This window comes from Protopterus annectens, chromosome 9.part0, assembly GCF_019279795.1.
Source record: "Protopterus annectens isolate FY-2018-M chromosome 9.part0, PAN1.0, whole genome shotgun sequence".
Lineage (NCBI taxonomy): Eukaryota > Metazoa > Chordata > Ceratodontiformes > Protopteridae > Protopterus > Protopterus annectens.
In genome coordinates this window covers 911,953,214-911,979,727 of record NC_056743.1, presented here as the reverse complement: position 1 = coordinate 911,979,727, position 26,514 = coordinate 911,953,214, and the positions used below count along the sequence as shown (strand labels likewise).

The 26,514-nt window shown below is 45.0% G+C and overlaps 1 protein-coding gene across 1 annotated transcript in view; it reads left to right on the top strand.

The window, feature by feature from the left end:
* NEMP1 (nuclear envelope integral membrane protein 1) overlaps nt 1-26,514 on the top strand; it is a 420,672-nt gene that overhangs the window by 273,674 nt on the left and 120,484 nt on the right. The gene's annotated exons all lie outside the window — the stretch shown is intronic.

Here is a 26,514-nt window from a genome sequence, read left to right as displayed (position 1 = left end):
CTCCCTCTTGGAGCCTCGGCGCAGGTGAGCTCGGCCCCGACATTGGCCTCTGAGCTGTCCCTCTCAGTGCCGGCAGGGGTTCTCCTCTCTTCAGAGCGGGGACCTTCTGCTCTGCCTGACAGGGGCACCTTTGAGGTCATGAGGAGTGTGCTGACTCCTGAGTCAGCCCCTCGATCAGCCCCTTTGGCTCCTCCCCCCATGGTGCCTGCTTTGGTCTCTGTCCATCCTCCTGACCCCAAGCGTGGAGAGCAAATGCTCCAGGTCGCCCCATTCGGCGTATCTTTCTCTTCCGAGGCCTCCCCCGGAAGAAAAAATGTAAGAGGAAACATGTCGAATCCCCCCCCCACCCCCCCGAGTCAGTCACGTCTGATACCGACTTGGAGGATTCGGAAGGGTCTCCAAGATCTCCCTCTGAGGATGTCTCCTTTTCAGACATCCTAGAGATGGTCACGCTTCAGTCCATTTTACCCTTTTTGGGTCAGGACAATTGGATGTGCTCGATAGACCTTCAGGATGCGTACTACCATATCAAGATGAACAGGCACTACAGAAGGTTTCTCTGCTTCCGGCTGGGAGCCAGTCACTATCAATTCAGAGCACTGCCCTTTGGTCTCACCACAGCCCCCAGGGTGTTCACCAAATGTATGGCAGTGGTTACGGCTCACCTGAGATGGCGAGGATTCCAGGTGTTTCCATATCTCAACGACTGGCTCCTCACTGCTTCCACCAGGCATCAGCTACTACGAGCCAGGGATTATACCATCCAAACTTGCTCCGAGCTAGGTATATCAATAAACTTCTCAAAGTCTGCATTGTCGCCTTGTCAGTCTATAGTCTTTATAGGCGCAAGCTTATATACAAAAGACCTTTCTGCAAGACTTCCTCTCGACAGAGTATCAGACATCCGCCGTCGCGTGCAGGTCTTACTACAGTGCAACAGGATTCAGGCCAGATTTGTACTAAAGACTTTGGGCCTTATGGCAGCAACTATCATACTAGTTCCACTGGCTCATTTTCACATGCGGCTTCTTCAGTAGATGCTTTTTACTCAATGGTCCTTTCAACAGCTCCCAATGTCTCACAAGATAATAATCACTCAATCATGCAAAGACCACCTGGCTTGGTGGATGGTCTCCCCACTTATACTCCAGGGCAGACCTTGTGTTCTTCCTCCTCCTGTTGCCACATTGACCACGGATGCCTCCCTGATCGGGTGGGGGGGGGGGCATTTTCAGGGCAAGACTGTCCAGTGCATCTGGCAACCTCTAGAGTACCATTTGCATATAAATGTCCTGGAAATGAGAGCGGTGCTTTTGGCGTTGCAAGCTCTTCAGGACTCTCTACCCACCGGAATGATTGCAATTCAGACAGACAATATGTCTGTAGTATGGTACATAAACAAGCAGGGCGGAACCAAGTCCTATCCCTTATGTCGAGAAGCACTCAGACTCTGGCAGTGGGTGATCTCCTCTCAACAGTTTCTGATAGCAACGCCCATCCCCGGGAGGTCCAACGTCATAGCGGACAGGCTAAGCAGAGCTATTCTCATGCCTCACGAGTGGTCTCTCAATCAATCTGTAGCAGACAAACTCTTCCACAGATGGGGTCAACCTTGCTGCGACCTTTTTTGCAACTCCTCTCAACAGCAAGTGCGACGACTTCTTCACTCTCTTCCCCCTTTCCGGACATTCCCCCAGAGACGCTCTAGTTCATGATTGGCCCCGGTTTCTTCTGTATGCATTCCCACTTTTTCCCCTTATTCCCAAGCTAATTCATAAAGCAACCGCTTTGAGATCCAGGATGATCCTCATTGCCCCTTATTGACCTTGACAATTGGTTCCCGTTCCTGCATAGTCACCTGCTGGAGCAGCCGTGTAATCTGGACCCAGTGCCAGACCTCTTGGTCCATCAGTCGGGCGGGCTGCACCAATCCCTTCAGTCTCTCAACCTCTCAGCTTGGTTGCTCCACTTCCATACTTAGCCAGGCTTCCGCTAATGTCTCAGCCGGTGCATGAAATTATACTTTCTGCGCACAAATTTGCCACCAGAAAGACGTATGCTAGTAAGTGGAAACATTTCTCTTTCTGGGCAGAGGCTGGGAATATTGACCCCCTTACAGCCCCTGTCCATCATGTTTTAGATTTTTTAGCAGAGCTATTTCAAGCTGGTTCCTCTTCTGCCACCATTAAGGTCCAATTGGCTGCTATCGCAAATTTCCATGCTCGCCTGTCAGAAACCAGCATCATGTCCCACAAACTTTGCAAGGCCTTTCTCAAAGGAACCTTGTTGCTTAGGCCCCTGGTCAGAGATCCCCCGCCTCAGTGGGACTTTAACTTGATATTGGCTTCCTTGATTCTCCCACCCTTTGAACCCGTGGCTTCCTGTTCCTTAAAATTGCTCTCCTGGAAGACTCTCTTTTTGGTAGCCATCACATCAGCTAGAAGAGTTTCGGAACTTCAAGCCTTCTTTATTCATCGTCCTTATCTTGTGTTTCATAAGGACAGAGTTTCACTCCAGCCTAATCCTTCCTTTCTACCCAAGATACTTTCTGAAACAAATCTGAATCAGACTATTGATCTGCCTGTCTTTTTTCCTAACTATTCGAACAGAGCTGAACAAAACTTGCACTGCTTGGATGTTCATAGGCAATTAGGTTTCTACTTAGACAGGACTAAACAAATAAGAAAATCAGACCAACTCTTCTTATCCTATGCTGAGGGCAAGCAAGGATTGCCAGTTTCCAAAGTAAACTTATCCAGGTGGTTGTCCTCTATTAGTACCTTGATTTATCAGCTTAGACATAAAGAACTTCCTGCTAAACCTAAAGGTCATTCCACCAGAGCTTTATCTACCTCGGTAGCTTTTCAAGCAAGACTACCAATGGATTCTATTTGTGCCGCAGCCACTTGGGCCACTCCTCATACTTTCATTTCGCATTATAAGTTGGATGTGGCCTCTAGGAACAGAGCTGAGTTTGGTTCCACTGTGCTCAAGAGTCTGTTCCGATGAGCCACCCAGGACTAAGGTGCTAGGGACGCTGTCCCATCCAGCAAGAATGAAGGCGAGATAGACAACTTAACATTAAGAAGTTATGTACCTACCATAACGTTCCATGTTAGTTGTCTTCTCGCCTTCTTTCTTGCGTCCCACCCTCCTTCCCACTAGCGTGGACAGACCGAGAAGAGTTCCCTTTTGAGGCCTTCTTCCTCTGGACAACTCTGATGTACATTGTGTCCTCCTTCTGTCTTTGTACTATAGTTTTCCTTGTGGTTGGACGGGTGTCCTTGAATCTTTCCTTGGTGTTAGCTCTGCCAAATGAGATCTGGGGACCTGACGCCTAGCATTGTGGGATATAGGGAGGGCCTCGAGCCAGTAAATAGCTCTCGAGCTTTAGTAGATTGCAGAGTCGGAGCCGAGGATCTGCTCCGAACCCATCCAGCAAGAAGGAAGACGAGAAGAAGACAACCAACATGGAACGTTATGGTAGGTACATAACTTCTTATTCTTCCACATTGAGCTTGAGGCCATGATTGTGACACCACACATCTGTCTCATAGAGTCCCTTCTGGAGAATATTTGTGTCATCTGGGGAATCTGTTATGGCAAACACTTTACAGTTCCCAGCAAACTTAGTCAACCACAACCCTCGTGTGTTGGCATGTACGTTTGAGAAGTCTATACCAAACAGGAGGGACCCCAGGACTGAACCCTGGGGGACACCAGTTGTTACTGGTGTAGAGTCTGACACATAGCCAGCAACTCTTAATTTGTGGGATCCATCTGTGAGCCAGTTTGCAATCCATCTTGTGATGTATGGATGCATGCCCAGGTTGGTGAGTTCATCTATGATACCTGACTGGGGAATGGTGTCAAAGGCCTTAGCGATGTATAGGTAGGCTGTGTGGAGCTCATTTCAATCATCTGTAGCCTGGGTCACTGTCTCAAAGAAATCCACCCAGTTCAGGAGGCGTGATCTGCATTTGACGAAACCAAACTGGGTGTGCTCAACTGTGTGAAGGTTCCCAATGTCTTTATTGTTGACTTCCATTATGATTGGCTCCATTGCCTTACAGATCAGAGTAGTCAGGTTCATAGAGCGTGAATGCCAAGGGTCTTTTGTGGCCCCACCCCTGTGGAGTGGGAAGAACGTTGCTGTGCAACATTCTATGGGTACATATCCTGTAGGGAGCATGTAGAGAGAGGTGTATGTATCCTTGATGAATATGGATACATCCCCACCCTATGTGCCATGATCCAGGTTCTGATGCTGGAAGGTATGGAATGAGTAGTATCCTGGTAGTGCTGGTGTGCTCTCTGGAGTCTTGAACTAGGTTTCTGTTATTGCACAGATATCAATATTCTCCATACTGAGAAGTGCCGTGAGTGTGTGCATCTGGAGGCTAAGACTTCTGGAAATGGGTAGCATTTAGCTCGCTTTGTGGTTATTTGTGTTGGTTACGGGGTTTGGTTTGTCCTGAGTGACCGGTGTTCCACACCTGAAGTCAACGCCTCATTGGTCCGATCTGACCATAAGCTAATTACCCTACATATCCACATTCTGCCCCCACCCCCTGTTAAGGAAACCATGTTAAAAAATTTCTCCAAAGCCAACTTCATGCTTCTTAAGACAGAAGTGGTGAACTTCAGGACACCCATGCAGATGGACAATACAGTTACGACTACTGAATCCTACACAATTGCACTTTATAAGCACTTACATGAGTGCATGGATCGTGCTATCCCAAACAGAACCAAGACATTATCCGCCAAGAAACAGAAGACAATCTGGTGGTCCCCTGCCATAAACAGACTGCACAACAGAAGGAAGAAACTGTTGCAAAAGACGGTAGAACCCATGAGTGGAGGAGCTCCCTGGTCAGCCTCAGTAAGGAGCTGCGATCCCTGATAAAATCCTCCAAAGCTAGTTACGAAAACAAAATCGCCACTGATTCTAAAGACGACCACAAAGCATTCTATAGCTATGTCAAAAATCACAATGGCAACACTCAGATCTGCTGCGAGTTACAGCACAATGGCACTAAATATACAGACCCAACTGATATTGCCAACATCCTGGCAGATAGGATCATTGCTAACTTTACCCCTCTCTCACCCATGAAAGAGCCCATCTCTATACCGGAAGAATGCAAAGTTGCTGTCATCATGGCTGCACAGGTAAAAAACACTCTCCAAAGCCAGGAACACAGCATCCATGGGACCAGATAACATCCCAGGCTGCGTTCTACATGAACTACAGAACGAACTGGCACCACACCTAAGTACCATGTTCAATCATAGCCTCACCTCAGGCTTTGTGCCTGCTAAATGGCGCACAGCGACGATTATCCCACTACACAAGGGGGAAGCCACCACGTACCCCAGGAACTAGCGCCCCATTAGCCTGGTCTGCAAGGCCATGGAATGTATCATCTTGGAACTTATAAACAAATACATTGGTAATCTCCAAACTCTGGACCACAGCCATTTTGGGTTTGTAAAAGGCAGATCATGTCTCCTAAACCTGATAGACTTCTTCAAAGCAGTCACTAAAGCCGTAGACAAGGGTAAGGTGGTTCACACAGCCTGTCTAGATCTTGCCAAGGCTTTTGACAACCACCCCCCACTCTGGAATTATAGATAAACTCACTAAACTAGGTATAAATCCCTATGTCACAAGATGGGTTGCCAACTGGCTCACTGACAGAACCCACACTGTGAAAGTAGCAGACTCCAAGTCCGACTTCAGACCAGTGACAAGTGGAGTAACACAGGGTTCAGTCCTGTGTCCTGTCCTGTTTGGTATCTACTTCCCTGAAGTACAGGCTAACACAGAAGGTCTTTGGCTAATGAAGTTCCCAGATGACTGCAAACTAGGAGCCATAATCGAAACTAACGATGTGGACATCCTACAAAAGGGCCTCACTGAGGTGTCAAAGCCATGGCCTCAAGCTGAATGCCAGCAAGTGCATTGTCATCCCCTTTGGTAAAAACTCTGTACCCATCAACTACAACATAGGCGGTAGTATACTTAACACCGAGTGTGATAAGAGACCTTGGGACACAGGTGGTCCGTAGACTCTGCTTTGATAATCACATCGCCACAGTGGTCAGGAAATCCTTCTACGTGGCACATCTCATCACAAAAGGTTTCTCATGTAGAAAAAAAGAGGTCATTGTTCCCCTCTACTCATCACTCATTAGATCCATTATAGACTATAACGCCTCTTTTGATATGTACCTCACAAGGCATCTACAACAACTGGAAAGCCCGCAGAAATACCTCACAAAGAGGATTAGCGGCCTCAAATACATGCCCTACACAGACTGTCTCAAAACACTCCAGCTTTACTCTGTCACATATCTCTTACTCAGAGGTGATCTCTGCCTAACATACAAAGCTATGTCAAACACAGAGCTGTTGGACATGCTCCACTTAAAGAAATCCCAATCCCTCCGAGCTTCGGCCTCAAAACCTGGACTGAAATACAAAAGGAGGGAGCGTATCCATTTTCATAAAGGATATCCACACCTCCAGGTAAGTGGCACAGCACAAGGCCTCGGAGACCATCCAAGTACAACTAACAGTGGGCAAAGCTGCTTATCAGATCATAGCCTACTACAGATCACCTATCTTGTCTCAGGATCCTCACTCAGCATTCCTGAAAACACTGGAAAATATAAAGGTCCTACCAAACACCATGATATTAGGAGATTTCAACTACCCAAACATTGACTGGGAGAATTACTCAAGTACAAACTCCTTTACCCAATGCTTCCTAGAGTTTATAAACACATACGCCCTGGAACAGCTGGTCACAATGCCCACTAGAGGTGACAACATACTGGACCTGATCATCACCAACGTGGGGGATCAGTGTTCCACACCAGAGGTAAACCCCTCGCTGGTAAGATCAGATCATAAAGTAATCACACTGGACATCCACATCCTGACCCCACCCCCAGTCAAGGAAACCACTGTGAAAAACTTTTCAAAAGCAAACTTCACACTTCTCAAGACCAAAGTGGAAAGTTTCAAAGCCCCCTTGCTACAGGATAATGCTATCCAATCCACAGAATCCTTTATAAGTGCATTCTATGAGCATCTACAGGGATGCATGGATTGAGCCATCCCAAGTAAAACCAAGACTCACTCCTCCAAAAAGAGGAAACCATTCTGGTGGTCCTTGACCATAAATAAGCTATACAACAGGAGGAGGAAACTACTACATGATAGAGCGAAATTCCAAAAAGGAAAGGCATCACTGATCATTATTAAATCATCCAAGGCCAGTTTCTAAAGAAAAATTGCCAAGGAATCTAAAGATAACCACAAAGCCTTCTTTAGCTATATCAAACATTTAGGTGGCAACTCTCAGATATGCTTTGAGCTACTGCAAAATGGCAAAAAATATGCTGAACCAACTGACATTGCCAACATCCTGGCGGACAACTTTAGTGCAAACTTCACCCCCCCCTCACCCCCAAAAGGGCCCGTGTCCATCCCAGAAGAATGCAGAGCCCCAGACATCACGGACATGCAGGTCAAAACAGCCCTTTCCAAAGCTAAGAACACAGCATCAGTGGGACCGGATGGTGTCCCTTTCTGCGTCTTACACGAGCTCAAAAAGGAACTAAACCCTCACCTAAATTCACTGTTCAGACTCAGCCTTACCACAGGCTATGTACCCAAAGAATGGCATACAGCAACAATCAACCTGCTCCACAAAGGTGATGCCACAACAGAACCTGGGAACCATCGCCCTATAAGCCCGACCAGCCTGGTCTGCAAAGCTATGGAGCGAATTATCATGGAACTCATAAACAGAGACATTGGGAACCTCCAGACACTGGACCCTACCCAATTTGGCTTTGTTAAAGGCAGATCCTGCCTTCTAAACCTAGTTGACTTCTTTGAAACAGTTACCAAGGCCATAGATGAAGGGAAGGTAGTCTACACAGCCTACCTGGACCTCACTAAGGCCTTCGACACCATTCCCCACTCTGGCATTATAGACAAGCTTACCAGCTTGAACATCCCTATGTCATGAGATAGGTGGCCAACTGGCTCATTGATAGAACACACATGGTCAGAGTTACGGGTGTCATGTCCGACTCTAAACCAGTCACAAGTGGTATCCCACAGGTCTCGGTCCTGGGACCCCTCCTGTTCAGTATATACTTCTCTGAGGTACAGGCAAGCATGGGAGGACTATGGCTGACCAAGTTCGCAGATGACTGCAAACTGGGGGCCATAATCGACTCTCCGGCTGACACAGACATCCTCCAGAAGGGTCTTACAGAGTCAGATACCTGGTGTCAAAACCATGGCCTCAAGCTGAATGCCAGAAAATGCATAGTCATCCCCTTTGGAAAAAACAAAGTGCCCACGAATTACCACATAAGTGGTAATCCACTAGGTACGGAAATGTAATTAGGGACCTGGGGACACAGGTATATAGTAACCTCTCCTTTGATAATCACATTGCCAAAGTGGTTAGAAATTCCTTCTATGTAGCCCACCTAATCACGAAAGGGTTCACCTCTAGATCAAGAGAGGTCATTGTGCCCCTCTACTCATCACTCATTAGGCACATAATACAGTTCAGTGCCCCATTTGGTATGTACCTAAATTGGCACATGCAACAGCTGGTAAGACCACAGAAGTACCACACCAAGAGGATCATGGGCCTCAAAGATATGCCCTATGCAGCTCGACTAAAACTCCAGCTCTACTCAGTTGCTTACTGCCTGCTGAGAGGTGGTCTATGCCTGACGTATAAGGCCATGTCCAACCTGGAATTAATGGCCATGCTCCACCTCAAGAAAAACAAATCTCTTAGAGCCACACGCTCCAGTGAATTAAACCTCAGCAAAGCAATAAACAGGACGTGCTGAAGGGATAGATTCCTGTCCCAGAGACTTCCTAGCTCTGGAATAGAATCCCAGTTGATGTTAGGCAATGCCCCTCGCTGACTCTCTTTAAGAGGAATCTTGACGAGTGGATGGGAAATTGTAAATTTACCCCTGGGATCACTTCAGTGGCCCTGCTAGACAGAGGCCCAGGAAACTAATTTAAAAGGGAGGTGAAAGCCAGCACATTCTGGCTAGGCTTATAAATGCCCTTGGGCAGATAGCCTAGTACCTGCCTATGAGTCTACATGCTCTAGGGACCTAAACCTTGTCACCACAATAAACAGAACATGCCGGTGGGATAAATTCCTGTCCCAGAGACTTCCCATACTCCGGAATAAACTACCTATCTGTATCAAACAAACCTCCTCATTAGCACTCTTCAAGAAAAAAATCTTGATGATTGGATGGGAAATAGGAAATTCACCCCGGGGATCACTTCTGTGTCTCTGCTCGACAGTGGCACAGGAAACTAAATTCCTCTGGTGGCAAAAGCCTTTTTGGCTGGGCTTGTATAGGCTCCAGGGCCGATAGCCTAGTTCCTACCTATGAACCTTTGAGTCTTGCCTAAAAAAGGTAATATGGGAACAGCAAGAGCCTTGGCCAGTATTCAGAAGCATAGGGGCGACAGGTGCAAACCATCTGTAGCGAAGCAACAAGGCTTGTCTAACATGTCATCACAGGCAGACAGAGACTGGATCCCCTATGAATGACACCAGAAGCTCAGCCAATTGTTGAAGTTTATCATCTTTCTGTTATATTGCAGTATCATGTAGGTGAAGGTAAGATGCTACTCAAGGTCAGGGTCATACCAGCCTGGGCTACATGATCATATAGCTAATATATACCTCTTGTCATGTTGTCCTGGGAGGTATGTCTCAGATCATTCACACTGACATGTACAAAGAACACGTCATATAGGTACCTGTTCTGGAGTGATGTAAGTGCTTGTGTTATGTGGCGGATCATAGCACCTGACAGACAACTGACAGTAACCTTCCCCTTGTCCAGCCAAGTGAGTGGAACATGTGTGCCTGACTATGAAGTCACCTATTTACTAGTGTGTTGGGTATGTTGATTTGCCTTGGGGCCTGTTGTGAGGCACACTGCTTTGGTGTATTATGTGTTTACTGGCGTGTGCTTGGAGGTGCATGTTGCTTGCTTGTCTGCTTAGGAGGACACACTCTCTTTTTCAGATTAATATTTGTATTCTCCGAGTATGGTAATATGTATTTATGTGTGTGTTTTGCTGGTGCTTATATTGTAGGTGTGTGTGAGACAGTTGGTGGTGGTGTTGTATGACCCTACTCCTCCTGACTGTATTGTCCAATATTGGGTTGACAGAGCTTAGCCACTGGTTTGACCCTGTGTGTGCCAGCATGTGGTGCATCAACCCATATATGATATGGTCATGGCCTATGCATACAATACACTCACAATACACCTAGTATGATAAGCCTGCTGAGGTTAGCAAATGTGAAAAAACCTTTGTGCAAACTGTCAGCAAGTAATGTCTGTATTTTACCCTGTAACTCCATATTGCTTGCTGAAGTGTAAAGACATACTTAGTTTGGATTAAGAACACCACACTTGCCCAACTGTGTGTGTGTGTGTGTGTGTGTGTGTGTGTGTGTGTGTGTGTCTCTGTCTCTGTCTCTGTCTCTCCCTGGGGAGAGAGCAGCCTTTTTGAAGACTACTCAAACCCCTTAAAAGTGGTATACTCATCTTTGTCAAGTCTGATGATGTCACCATCCTACAAATATACCTGTGGAAAGGAGAAATCCCAGTAATGTGTATAGCGTGTCGTGTAAATGCATACTGCTGTAGAATTGTAATGTAGTTAGGTAGGGGTGTGAATCCTGCACTTGCCAACTGTGTGTGTCCCTGAGGAGGAGCAACCTTTTTGGAGACTACTCACACCCCTTAAAAGTGGTATATTCATCTTTGTCAAGTCTGATGATGTCACCATCCTACAAATATCCCTGTGGAAAGGAGAAATCCCATTAACGTGTATAGCATGTCATGTAAATGTGTACTGCTGTAGTATCATAATGTAGTTAGGGGTTTGAATCCTGCACTTGCCAACTGTGTGTGTGTGTGTGTGTGTGTGTGTGTGTGTGCGCTCCAGGTGTGTGACACTGTTGGTCAATGTGGAGTGGGTTTTGATTTTTCTAGTGTATGACATATCATAATGACAACTGTATGTGCATTACACATGTAAGGTAGGTGTGGGGCAAATCCATATACATACATGTGACCTCAATTATTTCATAGGTGGGTACTCTGCTTTCTCCGTTAACACATCTGTTATCTTTGCCAGAGCGTGCTGGCGCTTTCCAGACCTGAAGTCAATTCTGTATGCTTGTGACAAGCTTAGCCACTGCAGTGATCCCTGGGCTACGTCTTCTGCTTCACATCCACTCATCACGGTTTCTATTGAAGAGTGTGAGTGAGGGTTTATGCTTGAGGTATATTTGAAACCTGTTCCAAAGCAAGCAATGTCTGGCAAAGATGACTAATCATTATAGGTGTGCAACAACCTCTGTGGATCTGCATGCAAACCCTTTATTGCTTATGTGCTCCACAGAGGGATTTTTAAAACCCTTTGGTAATGTGATTATCAAAGGAGAGATACAGGTATCTCTCTCTATGATACCATGGACATGCTGCACCTCAGAAAATCCAAATCCCATCGAGCTATGCGCTCGAGAGACTTGAACCTCAGCACTGAAATAAATAGGACATGCTGGAGGGACAGATTCATAACCCAGAGGCTCCCTTCACTCTGGAATAAAATCCCAGTCCAGGTTAGGCAGAGTCCCTCATTGACTCTCTTCAAGAGGAATCTTGATGATTGGATGGGAGATCGTAGGTTTACCCCGGGTATCACTTCTGTGTCACTGTTAGACAGAGGCACAGTATACTAACCTCGAAAAAGGGCATAGCAAAATAAATTTAAAATGGGTGGCGAAAGCCAAACACATTCTGGCTAGGCTTATAAATGCCCTAGGGCAGATAGCCTAGTATGAACCTATGAACCTATGACTAAACACATGGCTCTATGTATACATTAGTACCTGTTCCACATTTTGGGGGCTACTACCTATGTGCTACTCTGGGGATACATTTTCTAAAAGTGGATAACTATGCTTTCTTTGGCTTATAGCTTTACAGCATGAGTTTGACAACAGGCATCTCTCTCTATGATACCCTTTTGGAGGATGTGTGTGTCATCTGGAGAATAAAGTATAGCCCACAGTATGCATTTTCATCAAACGTGGCCAGACATATCCCTACTGTGTTTGCTTGTACCTAAGAAAGCTATATGCCAAACGGGAGTGGTCCCAGGACTGAGTGCAGGTGAATACCACTTGTTACTGGCATAGAATAGTACATGGAGGCTACAAATGTTACTGTGTGTCCTACATCTGTGCGTCAGTTGTCAAGCCATCATCTAACAATCGTTTATGGTCAGTCTTTTGAGGTTATGTATAATACCAGAATACGGGATGGGTATGAATTGCTGGTGAGAGCTATAGCTTGGCTGTGTTGACCTCCCCTCCCTCACTTATAGCCTTGTTAACTGGCTTGAAGTCTACCAGGTGTAGGAGCCATGATCTGGCCTTTAGAGAACCTAAGTGGGTATGGTGCAGTGTTTGCAGGTTCATAATGTCTGTGTTAAATATTTCCATAATGCTGTGCTCCATAGCCTTCCAAATAACATTTGTCTGGCTTATAGGATAAGAGTTTCCAGGACCTGTTGTAGTTCTACCCTTAATCAATTTATGTAAACGTTTGCACTGGGTGTGACAAGGGTTGACAGGTTTAAGAATAAGTATATTAGAGGGTCAGGCCAGGTTTGAAGGTTAGTAGACCAAGCCAGATAGGCAGGATTAAATTGGTTTGTAAATGTGCTGAGGAGGGATGGAGTATATTGTGAAATAGATGCTAAGGATGAAGCTGACAGGCGACAGGAAAAGAGGAATGCCTAAGATGAGATTTATGGCTGTGTTGAGAGAAAACATGCAGGTGGATGGTGTGACAGCACAAGATGCAGATGGCAGGAAGAAATGGGAGCATCTGAAAGGGGAAGAAGAAGATGTAGCTCAACCCTTGTGGACTGTGAACACTATTACCGTGCGTCATTTCACAAGTATGTAACCTGTATAGAGGCTGCATCTGGACAGAGTGTTTAGGTGAGTGGTGACTTCATATGTCAGCTTGTGTATGACACAGCCAGGGACACTGTCCAGTACCATTGCCACTGTGTTTTGGACTTTGGTAAAGAGATGTTTTAACTAAAGTGTCTGTGAATCATCATGTTTTACATTCTTCAGGTCTGGAAATGTGGCCCTTGTGTAATGACAAGGTGGTGAAATCCGCATTCAAACTGTCTGACAAGGAATTGGTAATGTCAGTCAGATAAGTGTACTTTGTGACCATTTACATTAACTGTGACCCAATCTGAGATTTCCCCTGTAGATTATAAACAACACTAAAGAAAGCTTTAGTGTTGTCTTTGGAATCCTTGCCATTTTGTATTTTGAAGCTTGCCTTGTATGTTTATTGAGGGATTGTATTTTCCCAATGATACTGACCAGAGAGGTTATCCCTTCTTGCTATGCAACTCTTTTTTGGTACAACTTCACACCTTCCATTATATATTTAGTTTATGGCAGGGGTCCATGAGACTAATGCACTTTTACTGTATAAGTGAGAATTACTTGCGTTTGTGATAGCACGGTCCATGCAACCCAGTAGGTGAACAGTGTGCATTACTAAAGGATTATGCAGCTGGGACAGTGTTAACCTTAGTAATGCAAACCAATGACAGATAGCAACAACAGCATCACCCACAGCACAGTGTCAGCCCGTGTCATACACACACATGCATACTCAAGTTCCATAATGTGTGTAGTACAATGCATACTGGCCACCAATAGAAACTATGGAGTATTAACACTGGCCAATACAGGGCATGTCAACCTGCCCATGTGTACAATATGCATGTACATGCAGACAGTGCACCTCCACCATGTTCACAAATGTACAACTGCAAACCTGTGCTGCACACACCCTACACTTACTGTCCACTGTATAACGCATGCTGACACAACTACACACATCAGCTAAGTGGCACATGGGCAAGCAAAGCACAATTGGAATAAACACTGGTGAAAACATTGCAACATTGTTAATTACAGCTTTAATGCATCATGCCTGCTCAGCTACACCTTCAAGGATATCATTACACTTTACTGCTGACAACATGCTACACACCCAACCATTGCTATACTTTATTAAAGTCACCCTGTGCATCAGTACCATGTTAGCCTGTTCCTGCATCAATGTTACAGATGACAGGAGGTGGCACAGGTTTCATCATATGCACAGGGTGTGGTGTTGGTTTGCCAGAGGCCTACACTGAGCCATACAATCGACATGTTTGCATGTGTGAGGACCATGAGTACTGTTATGGGCCAATGTTGATGTAATGTGTGTGTGTATGTGTTTGCCCTAGGTTTCTGGTTTGTGTGTGTCTGCATGCACACAGTTCCACCATGTGGCTGCCATATACGGCAATTTGTGAGACCGCTACAGGCTGTATCTGGCAGGCTTTACAGATCACCGTCTCTGGCTATGGATATGGAACCTGTGCCTGGCAGGGGTGTTAGACAGTATCAGGTACTAATCCAGACGGGGTACCATCCTCAGAGGTTGACATATGTCCACTGGGTCCAGGTCCCTGCTGGGACTGGCCAGAGCCATGTACACGTGGTCTTCTAGGATGGTCTATGGACTGCCCCCCCCCCAACATTGCTGGGGCTGGTACTGGCACTACGGGAGCGGCTGTGACTTGCTGGACGTCCATGGCGACCTCCAGCTGCTGCTGTTGCTGGCATACATCCACGTCTCAACCGTTCCACACTGTCCTGACATATGGACATGACATTGTGGAGGACATCCAAAGTCTCACCCTAACATCTATCAATGACCTCAGTGTAGTTACGTATGACCTGCTAGGTCACGGATACTGTGCCTCCATGACAGCCTGGAAAATGTCTGTGGTAGAAAGGAGTGTGGCACGTCTGTCAGGGGCATGATGACCAGCAATGCTCTGACGAGAATCCCTGGGCATCTGCCTATGTGGTACCGTTCCAGACATCTGGCTATGGCTGCTGTGTCCTGATACATGTGCCATAGATACCTCACTGTCCTGGCCAGTGCCGACTGTACATTGTCCCTCAGCTAAGGACAGTGGTGATGATGTACAGGCAGTATGACTGTGTGCATGGATGGGGTGGAGACTTGTGTACTGTCAATTGGTGGCCCAACAACAGACCCTGACAAACCTGCCTGTGCCTCAACACACCTATCCTCATCATCACTGTCTCAGTGACATCAGATTCCCTGCTGTACTGAACCCAGCCCCACCTCGGCACCTGCGAGAGGAAAACAGGAAACACACTTTAAGACTTGAACATGATGTCAGACCACATGCACACATGCGCGCACACAAAAATACACTCCTCCCTAAATGGGACATGTACAACACCAGCAATCTCAGAACATACACAATAGCAGGTGATGGTGGGGTACAGTATCACAAGCAAAACAGCCGTATCACACATGTCTGCATGCAGGACATGTGTTGCTCAACAGCATGCAGTGCAAGTGTAAACAGTCCTTGTTACTAACAGTATACATGGCTTTGATGCATGTGTTTTGTTATTTGGTGATGGACCTCCCCCTGGAACACAATGCATACATGGAGACAACATTGCTGTGCAAGTATTCATAACCCTGTAATGTACTGTGCACCATAACTCACAGGTGTACATACCATTGCTGGAGGTGTATTTGTGTGTCAGATAGGTATCCAATGCTGATTACAGCCTCTGTGTTTTTAGCAAATAATTGTGGACACAGTTTTAGCACATGCATGATGAGTTTTCACCCAACATCATCAGTGCTGCATGGATAATTGATGGAATACCATTCGGCCACATACCCAATGTATGGTACTTATGGTGAGTATAGATCATATTGTGGACATGCCAGTCTCATCCATGACATGGCATGCTAAAACACAACTGCATATTTAAGCATTATACATACCCAGTGTGTGTCTATGACCTAGCCACTCAATATTATCAATAGACATATATGTGTCAGTTGTGCAAATGGTGATTAGTATGCATATTGTTTAGAGATGCATATGTGTGCACACGCAATATTAAAGTGTATAGTAATGAAAGCTATGTGTAGTACTGTGGTTACAGTAACTGGATGGGGTATAGTACCATAGGCCATCATCATGAAGCATCATGTGGTCACTCAAGGCTACAAATGTTTCCCAGACCAGCACTAATCATGCTGTGCCGGAACTGTACTACCTTGGCTACATTCACCATTTCACAACCAGTTGTTACGTGAGTTTGTAAGGAGGCCAGTAAGGAGCATTCCCTGGCATGAATGTGTAGTGTGTTGCAGAGTAAATGCCCCATGATAGGCCTCTAACCCTCAGGTATATTATGTGTAATGTGTGGATGAGATTTTGGATACTGGAATGTGTCTTTACAGAGGGTTTGGTAATCCTTTATGTGTAGCATGTTAAAATGCTCTGTGTATGACATAGATGTGTATGTTATGTGCATGTTAAGTATCAACTGTGCCTATCCAATGGTCACTACAGTCTAGCCACATTTGTTTGAGATGGTCTGAGTGTTGCATGTGTTTAAAGCAGCTAATCACATTAGTGAGATCTGCGTGCTCTTACACCAAACATGCACAGCATGCATTATGGGTAGGTGTGTTACATGTGTACATGGCCTACACCTTAACTATGACATGCACTTTTTATTTACAGTAATAAATGTAGAACACACTCACCAGCATCTGCCTGCTGCCTTGACGTCACCCCAGAGGGACCTACAGAGAGATGAGACAGTTTGTTAGTGGCCACAACTGTGGCATTACTATTGTGTGGTTTGCAGTCTTACAGTACAACAGTTTACATTCACTGGGCTACAGATTATGTTCCAAATGATCAGTATTGCACAACAACAGGCTCCACATCTTTGAACGACACACTCCACATCTCACATATGCATGATCTACCAATACAGGTAACAGTAGTGTACAGATATGCCATGTTATCTGCATGCTCCATGTGTGCTTGCTGGGTGGCTCCAACCTCCGTCATGGTGTATGTCTGCTGCTGTTGTTGTTGTTGGGCAGGTGCCACCAGGCTCAGGAGCAGCTCCTCCACTCTGTTGGGGGGGGGGGTGAATTTTAACACCACCTCCTGTTGCAAGCTGTTGTCTCTGCCCAACAGCAGCACGCTGACGGACATTTCTGAGAAGATCACTGCAGTGGTGGCGTACATGCACATATGTCCGGTTATGCAGGCCTACCTCATTTACCCTGCGGACAACATATTGCCACATTGCAGTACTCTCCTGCTGGTCCTGGCTGGTTTGTGAGAACATGAGACGGTAGTGCTGAATCATACTGCTAGTAATTATATCATCTTCAGCACTACTGTAACTGGGGGTTCCTGCAATGCACCATGATCCCTGGAAGACATAAATACAAAAATGTCTGAGCAAGTCATATGGTACATTTAACATTATACAGTACAGATATCACTGAACTGCCATATATAGCAACCTATTAGCTAACCGAGAGTGAAACACTTTAACTGCCACTTATCACTGCTCACCCCACAACTGCTTGAAAGTGCCTTGCTCACTCTCTATCTAATGAACCATGTTCTGCACAGCAACAAAATAAAATCACTATATAAGACTTTACAAGAGTACCTGGCACACTGTATGCAACACAATGCACCACATGGTCACAGCAGATATACATCAAGCTGATGTGTAAAGAAATATATCATCCATCACAATGAGTGTAAGGTCCAGTAAATGTATTACTATTATACCACACAACTTGTTAATGGCAAACCCGTGGCCAAAATATGTGCACAATTGGGAATATAGGTTGCACACTTCTGTGGTACACTATGAATGTTGCTAGATACACAGTTATATGTTTTACCACACATATGTCAAAGGACATGTTACAGACATAACCAAACACACATCAGACATAATTACAGGACACAAAGGTATGACAACCCATATAGGTTTTCAGTGTGTACTATACAGTACTGTGTGTCAGTACTTACACAACCTTAATCTTAAGAAATGTTATCTGTGATGACTACAGGAACCACACAGAACAGTGGATGCAAGCAATGTGGACATACACCCATACTGTGCTGTACAGGCCCAGAGCTTCAAGTAGTACTACAGTACACACAGGATTTGAATTCAACATCGGTACCAATCAATAATCATAGATGTGCTTTAGCCTCCAATGACACACCCTAGTTAAAACCAAGGGACTTAATCACACTGTATGCAATAGCACTTGTTCTGCCTAGCAACAGAATACACAGCTTTTGCTAGGATCAAAGCAAGGACTCATAATACCATGACATAAACGGTTTCCCACTAAGCTATCCCACAGATACATATCTTTGACTTATTCACAAACATATTGACCATCACAGTCAGTCAGCAGTACAGAGAATCTATTGCAACAAGATGTAGGTGTGTATGAGTGTGTATATATATATATATATATATATATATATATATATATATATATATATATATATATATATATATATATATATATACATATATATATATATATATATATATATATATATATACATATATATACACACATATATACACACACATATACACATCCACATCCGTTGGTGTACATATATATGTAGGCACATATACATTTCACCTTTCATAGTGAGAATATCAATTCTACACAGGATGTAGGGTGGACAGTAATGTAATAACATTGCACAGTCTTTGGATAAATGCATTGAAGGTGTTCACAGCCCAGGTAGCTTTAGCAGGCCTCACTGGCTTCAACATTGCAAACTGAACAAATCACCCACAGTGTTTAACCACCACATGTCATATACCAGCACTGTATGCTGTCATGTTTGTCACACACTAAAACCTACATACCAATATGCTCATACTAACCTTCACCAACATATATATCTCCATCCTTCACAAACAGTTGCAATATGTCCCAGCTCTATGCACTTATACAGATGTGAATATATATGACACATATATATTTCTCTGTATGTATGTGGCATGCACACACAAGGTCCACACTTTTGTAAGTCCCTGGACCTCACAGCTGAACTGTTGGGCCTTGCTGCAACACAAACAGGTGTCACATATGAACACTCACTAACATTAGGGGGGTATATATGGCTACAGATGCTAGATAAGCATACTAGACTGCTACAGCAGTTGCCAATGCTAAGCTACACTTTAATATGACTATCATGCATGTGTTGTTCTGTCACACCCATGTTTATATAATGTCAGCGCTAATCCCCCCAACAGCCATTGGCCACACTACTGTACAGAATGCAGATAACATGAATCAGATCTTTGACATTTAATGCTGAGCTACACATTTCACAGGTATGTCCCACTGTCCACAGGGTACACACAGTATTGCCCATAGTAGTTAAGCAGAACATCTATGCATAAATAAGTACTGCTGCCACATATGAATGGTTCACATTATGTAGACTCTTCTTCAATAACTTCTACTACATACCAGTAAATACATATGTGTCACATACCTTTCCTTTGTATGATTTGGTAATAGTTATTTTTCCTTTTCTCTGTCTCTCTCTCTCTCTCTCTCTCTCTCTCTGTCAGCCTCTGCAATAGAGTTATTGAGTTTGTTGGCAGAGATTGCAGCCTGCTTTTGTAGGAATTTGCACATGAGCATGTGATGGCCTCTGCACCAATTAGTGGCCACCATTTGCTAATTGCATGCAGCCTTCTGTGTAGTAATTGCAGTTATCACTGTCATCGCAACCCAGTACTATAAATTGGTAACTCATGTAGGTGTGGCCCTTTCAGCTTTCCAAGATGGAGATCATCCTTGTTTGGTGTAGACATCATTGTTTAAGACAGAAGGTTGGTATAGTTCTTATATCAGAAGCCAGGGGTGTAGCCAGAGATTTACATTTTGTACTCAGACCAAATGTTGCTGCTTCCAGTACTCACTTGTCAGTGTAGAAATGTACTCACCCCTCAAAATGCTACCCCAAGATACATGGAAAGATATACTTTCTTTTCAACTTTTACAATTAACTGCCATACAAAGCTAGTTATTGAGATGTATTCCTTTGGCACAAGAATTGTTTGTGAACTGCTATACTGTGAGTATTCATTTACTCAGTTCTAAACAGTTTGCGCTTTTTTTGTGTTGACATTAGCACAAGCTGCTCAGAAAAACTGGACACATTTCAGTACTGTGAGTATGCTTACCTACATCCGTGGTAGACCCTGCATACACAGGTATATTCTACATTTGGGTAAGGTTGCATAAGTACAGAGAACGTAAGTAGTATTGTGTGGATTTTATCTTGCTGGACTTGCAGGATTGCTGTGTACATGTTAGTTTATCAGGGCAAGTAGTCTGTCTGCGTAACTCCCAACTGTGGACCTATCCACACGATAGCCAGAGAATAGCCTGTTGTTTTTTGTCTGTGCTCCACACAGGTCTTTTCAGCAATAGAGCAATGGCATTCTTATAGTTGATTGCTACCAGTACTTGGCTACATCCATTTGTATTTCAGTGTTGTATTCCTACATAAGGGTATGCTTCCGAAAGTCCTTCCAAAGCTATTTGCACAGTGTATAACTAAAGAAAGGCTGATATGCCTCTGATGTTCATCGTGACAGCTGCAGTCGTAACAGATGGGGTTCTCCTGCCATCAGGCGGGTCCTCGGACGGCCGAATTCCAAAGTCTAGGTCCGGCGTTGGTTGTCGTCGCTTCTTCCCTGACGTCAGTGTGACAGAGGTATAAAGGAACCAGCCGATGCCATTTTCTTCAGTCTTTCTTGCCGCGCGGTGCCCGAAGCAGAAGCAGTTTGCAAGTGCTGGTCGGCCAGCTCCTGAGATTACGAAAATTTGGAAACCGAAGTCTTCTTAAAAGCTAAGTACCGCTAGAAACTTTTCTTGCCTCAGACCGATGTCAGACAAAGTTAATAATTGTATTTCTTGTGGGAAACAAATACCGCATAAGGATTTCCATTCCCTCTGTATACCTTGTTTAGGCCCAGACCACGACGTCGCGGTCTGTCGCTTTTGTGCTACATTCAACAAACGCACTATTAAGCATCGGGCGGAGTTCGCCCAGCATTATTTTGGGAGAGCATTTAACTATACTATGTCGTCGGGTACTCCGACTCCGGTTTTGTCTAAAAAATGCAAAGACAAGGACCGACACACGAGGTCCGCGGCCTCTACCGACACCATGCCAAAGCTGACTACACGTTGTCCGGTTCTCAGCGAGGCGCCTATGCAGCCCCTGACTACCGACGACACTTCTTTGACGGTGTCTCCTGTGCCCGAGGTCGCAGGCTCCTCGGCCCACACCCCGACTACAGATACCGAAGCCACTCTTGGCGTCAAAACTCAGAATGTGGACAGGTCCACCTCCACTCAAGGTGTCTTCAGACCTTCCTCTTCTTTCTCCATCAAGGCTTTCACTCTAAGAGACCAACTACACAGGGCCCATCTCCAGGCCCCATGCCTAAGAAACAGATGCTTAAAATGGCTGAGGATTTAATTACTCTTATCAGAGGTTCTCAGCCCCCACCGGACAAAAGGCCCAGAGTGGAGGAAGATTCCCCCTGCTCTGATCAGGGCTCCATTATTTCAGAGCACTCTGATGATCAGGAACATTCTTACTCCCCTTTTGAAGACTCTGATGCGGAGGAGTCCATCCCTTCTGTATCCCCCCCCGAGGATTACTCATTTGGGGAAACTTTGCATACCTTAAGGGAACACTTCCACTGGGAAGGCCAAGATTATTCAGATTCCAAGAAAAGGCTCTAGGAATTTCATTTGCTACCTCAGCACAGGCCTCTGGCTATACCTCCTGTCTTGGACATCCTAGATGATGTTTACTCGGAGGCCTGCCTTAACCCAGACTCTCTACCTCCAGCTCCAGTTAAGCCTGACAGGTACTACAGGGTTCCTGACTCTCACCAATTTCTATACAAAAGCCATGCTGCTGACCCAGAAACCATCTCACAGGGCCCCAAGGGAGTTAAGGCCTCCATTGCTAAAAATCCATTGCCTTCCGAGAGAGATTCCAGATCCTTAGAAAGGTGGGGAAAAAAGGTATATATCTCAGCTACCTTATCCATGAGGGCCTTAAACTGTCAGTTTCATATGCTAAAATACCAACAGTTTTTGTTATCACAATTGAAAAGTAAAATGTCACAACCTGAACAACCAGACTTGAAGGAGTTGCAGGATTTGATGCATAGTGCAGAACAAGTGGGTAAGCATACCTTACAATGTGGTTTTGATGCTCTAGAGGCCTCATGTAGAGCTGCTGTTACAGGATCAGTCATATGTAGGCATGCCTGGCTCAAGGAACAAGCCTTACCTGATCATGTCAAAGCTAAATTACTAGACACCCCTCTTCAAAAGGATGTACTATTTGGAGCTAATGCTGAGGAGGTATTAAGGAAGATGGAGGAAAAGGCTAAATCAATGCAAACTGTAAAAGAATTTCTACAGGTTCAACCCCCGACGTTTTAGTAGAAATTGGCCTTCCAAAAACTGGTCCTTTCCTGCCACAGACAGACCCCAAAGAGGCAGATACAGGCGCCCGAGGGGCAGAGGACAATCCCAAGGATCGTTTAGAGGCAGACAATGGCAAGCTCCTACACAAAGAGGTGGTGAGGACAACTCACAATCTTTCAGAAGGCAAACCCAATGACTTTCCCCTTTGCATGCCAACCAGGTCTCAAATGGCAGCCCCCTTAGGAGGAAAGCTGGCATCATTTTCAAAAAATTGGCATATTGTCACAAAGGACAAATGGATCCTGGACATTATAAACAGAGGCTACAAATTCCATTTTCACACACTTCCAAAAATGAGAGGCATGCCAAACCTGCCACACAATCAAAGGGCAGAGGCACAAAGGCAAATTACAGAGCTCATAAACATGAAAGCTATTCAAGAGGTACCTACCAACAAGGTCAAGGTTTTTATTCCAGGCTATTTCTGGTGCCAAGAAAGGGAAAAGATTGGAGACCCATTTTGGACCTATCCATCCTAAACACATTTCTACTCGTACCTAAATTCAAGATGCTCACTCTACAGCAACTTCTTCCCATGCTGGGCAAGGAGTCTTGGCTGGTAACATTGGACCTCAAGGAGGCATACCTGCATGTCCCAATCAGACAAAATTGCAGAAGGTACCTCAGATTTCTTGCAGGTTCAACCCATTATCAATTCTCTGCATTGCCCTTTGGCTTATCTACTGCGCCCAAAGTATTCACGAAATGCCTGGCATCAGTAATTGCCTACTGCAGACATCAAGGGATACAAATGTACCCCTATTTGGACGGCTGCCTGATCCAAGCGGACAGCAAGCACATTCTTCTGAAACATCTGGCTTATGTAATAATGTTATTGAACTCTCTGGGATACACAGTCAACAAAAAGAAATCAAGGCTGATACCCTCTCGGAAGATAATTTTCCTGGGTGCCAATTTGGACACACACACCCAGATGGCCTACCTCACGCCAGAGAAGCAGGGGCAACTAATTCAATACTTCAGAACACTAGCAAATTACACCAGGCTGACTGCAAGGAAAATCCTGCAGGCTCTGGGATTCATGGCATCTTGCATCTTACTAATCCCATGTGCAAGGCTGCATATGAGGAAACTACAATGGTACCTGAAAAATATATGGTCTCATCACAGCCACAGTTTGGAAACAATAATACCACTAATTCCATGTCTGCAAAAGGAATTTCTGTGGTGGGCTCAAGCATGCCAAACAAACACAGGTCTTCCATTCAGCAAGCCTCAAGCAAATCAAGTCATCACAACAGACGCCTCGGACTACGCCTGGGGGGCGCACATGACAGATCGGTGCATTCAGGGCAAATGGTCCCAAAAAGAAAAGCACCTGCACATCAATCAAAAAGAAATGCTAGCAGTAATAAATACTATTATAGCTTTCAAGGACCTTCTACAACCAGGTCAACTATTGATAAGAACGGACAACACCACAGTTATGTGGTACATAAACAAACAGGGAGGAACACATTCTTACCCCCTATGCAGACTGGCCATGTCACTTTGGAACATGGCCATGGACTTACAAATGGAACTACAAGCATAGTACTTGCCAGGCAAGGAAAACACGCTGGCAGACAACCTAAGCAGGAATATGACAGATCCACACAAATGGAAATTGCATCCAAAAGTTTTTACAGAAATAATCCAAGAATGGGGAAGGCCAGACATAGATCTCTTTGCCTCCCACAAAAATCATCAATTGACAAAATTCTGCTCAAGGATCTTCCATCCAAAGGCCTGGAGAGTGGACGCTCTCTTTCAGTTGGACATCAATGACAGTTTATGCCTTCCCACCTCTTCCTCTGCTGCCCAAAGTTCTACTGAAGACCAGACCAGAGCAGACAGACCAAAGATGATTCTCATTGCTCCGGACTGGCCAAGGCAACACTGGTACCCACTCCTGAGGAGCCTGACGCATTCCCCACCATGGAGCCTGCCTCTAATGCCTCTTCTTCTGACTCAGCACAGCTTCAAAACTCTTCACAGCCAGCTAAAAACACTCAATCTAGCCGCATGGAAGATTCCTTAGCATCACAACAGGCCCTACTCTCCAAGGATGTGCAGGATGTCATTTTGGAGGCCAGAAGGCCATCAACTAGAAAAGCTTACTCCGCAAAATGGAAACGTTTTTGTGTCTGGAATGAGAAAAAGGGCCAGGATCCTGGAAAACTGAATTTACCTCAAATACTACAATATTTGGCTGAACTGCTAAGCAGTGGACTTTCTTTCTCCTCCATCAAAATCCATGCCTCAGCCATTTCTGCAGAATACAACACTGATCCATCTTTATTCTCTCACCCTCTCTTAAGACAGTTCCTCAGAGGGGCTAAGAATTTAAGACCTCCAAGGAAACAACCAATACCTGCTTGGGATCTTAATTTAATTCTGGAAAAACTGACCTTGCCTCCCTTTGAGCCAGCTGCCTCATCAGATTTGCAATATTTGTCCTGGAAAACAGCTTTCCTTCTGGCTATCACCTCAGCTCGTAGAGTTTCAGAACTACAGGTTCTCATGGCTGTCCATCCTTTTATCATCTTCCATCAGGACAGAGTTTCCTTATGAACCAACCCGTCCTTTATGCCTAAAGAGGTATACAGGGTAGCTTTAAATCAGGCCATACATTTACCTACCTTTTATCCTAATCCTCAAAACAAAGGGGAGAGATTACTACATTCCTTGGACATCCACAGACAACTGCGTTATTATTTGGACAGAACAAAGCCTTTCAGAAAATCAGAACAGCTCTTTGTGGCCTATGCGGTAGGGGCTCAAGGAAAGCCAATTTCCAAACAGACAATCTCAAAATGGATAGCTCACTGCATATGCTTTTGCTATTCCTTTCATGGCAAAATTGTACCTACAGGCATTAGAACTCATTCCACCAGGGCCACAGCCACCTCTGCAGCCTTTCTCAGAGGAGTTCCTACCAAGGATATTTTGGAAGCAGCCACTTGGAGTTCTGTGCATACCTTCTCCAAGCACTACAACCTACCATTATACTCCAAATCTAGAGCAGGCTTTGCCACTGCAGTCTTGCAGGGCATTTTGGCTCCTCCTAGTTCCACCTAGTGCCTACCACCCCTTTCTTAGCTTTGGGATTCTACCCATGTGTTATGACTGCAGCTGTATGCACGATGAACATAGTACAGTTTTGTACCTACCATAAATGTAGATGTTCGAGTGCTAATACAGCTGCAGTCCAGGTTTCCCTCCCTCCTTCCCCTCTTGGGACAGGCCTATAGGCTAACACATCCTCATACAACCTGATTGGGGTATGCATTTATGATGTATTTGCTTGCAACTACTGTATTTTGATTATATTGCACTGCATTATTACACAAATTTATGTATTGCCTTCCTTCTGGGGGCACCTGACATCTGGGGCAAGAAAAACTGAAGAAAATGGCGTCGGCTGGTTCCTTTATACCCCTGTCACACTGACATCAGGGAAGAAGCAAAGACAACCGACGCTGGACCTAGACTTTGGAATTCGGCCGACCGAGGACCCGCCTGACGGCAGGAGAACCCCATCTGTTATGACTGCAGCTGTATTAGCACTCGAACATCTACATTTATGGTAGGTACAAAACTGTACTTTTCTGCCTCTGCCAGACCTCTCAACCACTCAGGTACGTATTTGAACAGACTCGGAGAAAAGTAAAGAAAAAGTCAGGGACAGTCAGAGACACATTTAAAATATTAGTGCCATTAAGTTGAGACATTGAGAGAATCAGAGCATATGAATTAATACACCTTTTCTGAAGTAAAAGAAGTGTCTAAGTCTTAATTATTGTCATTATTCATCAAGTGTAAGTAGTTTTCGGAGGGATTCAGAGGGACAGAGCTACAATTTGT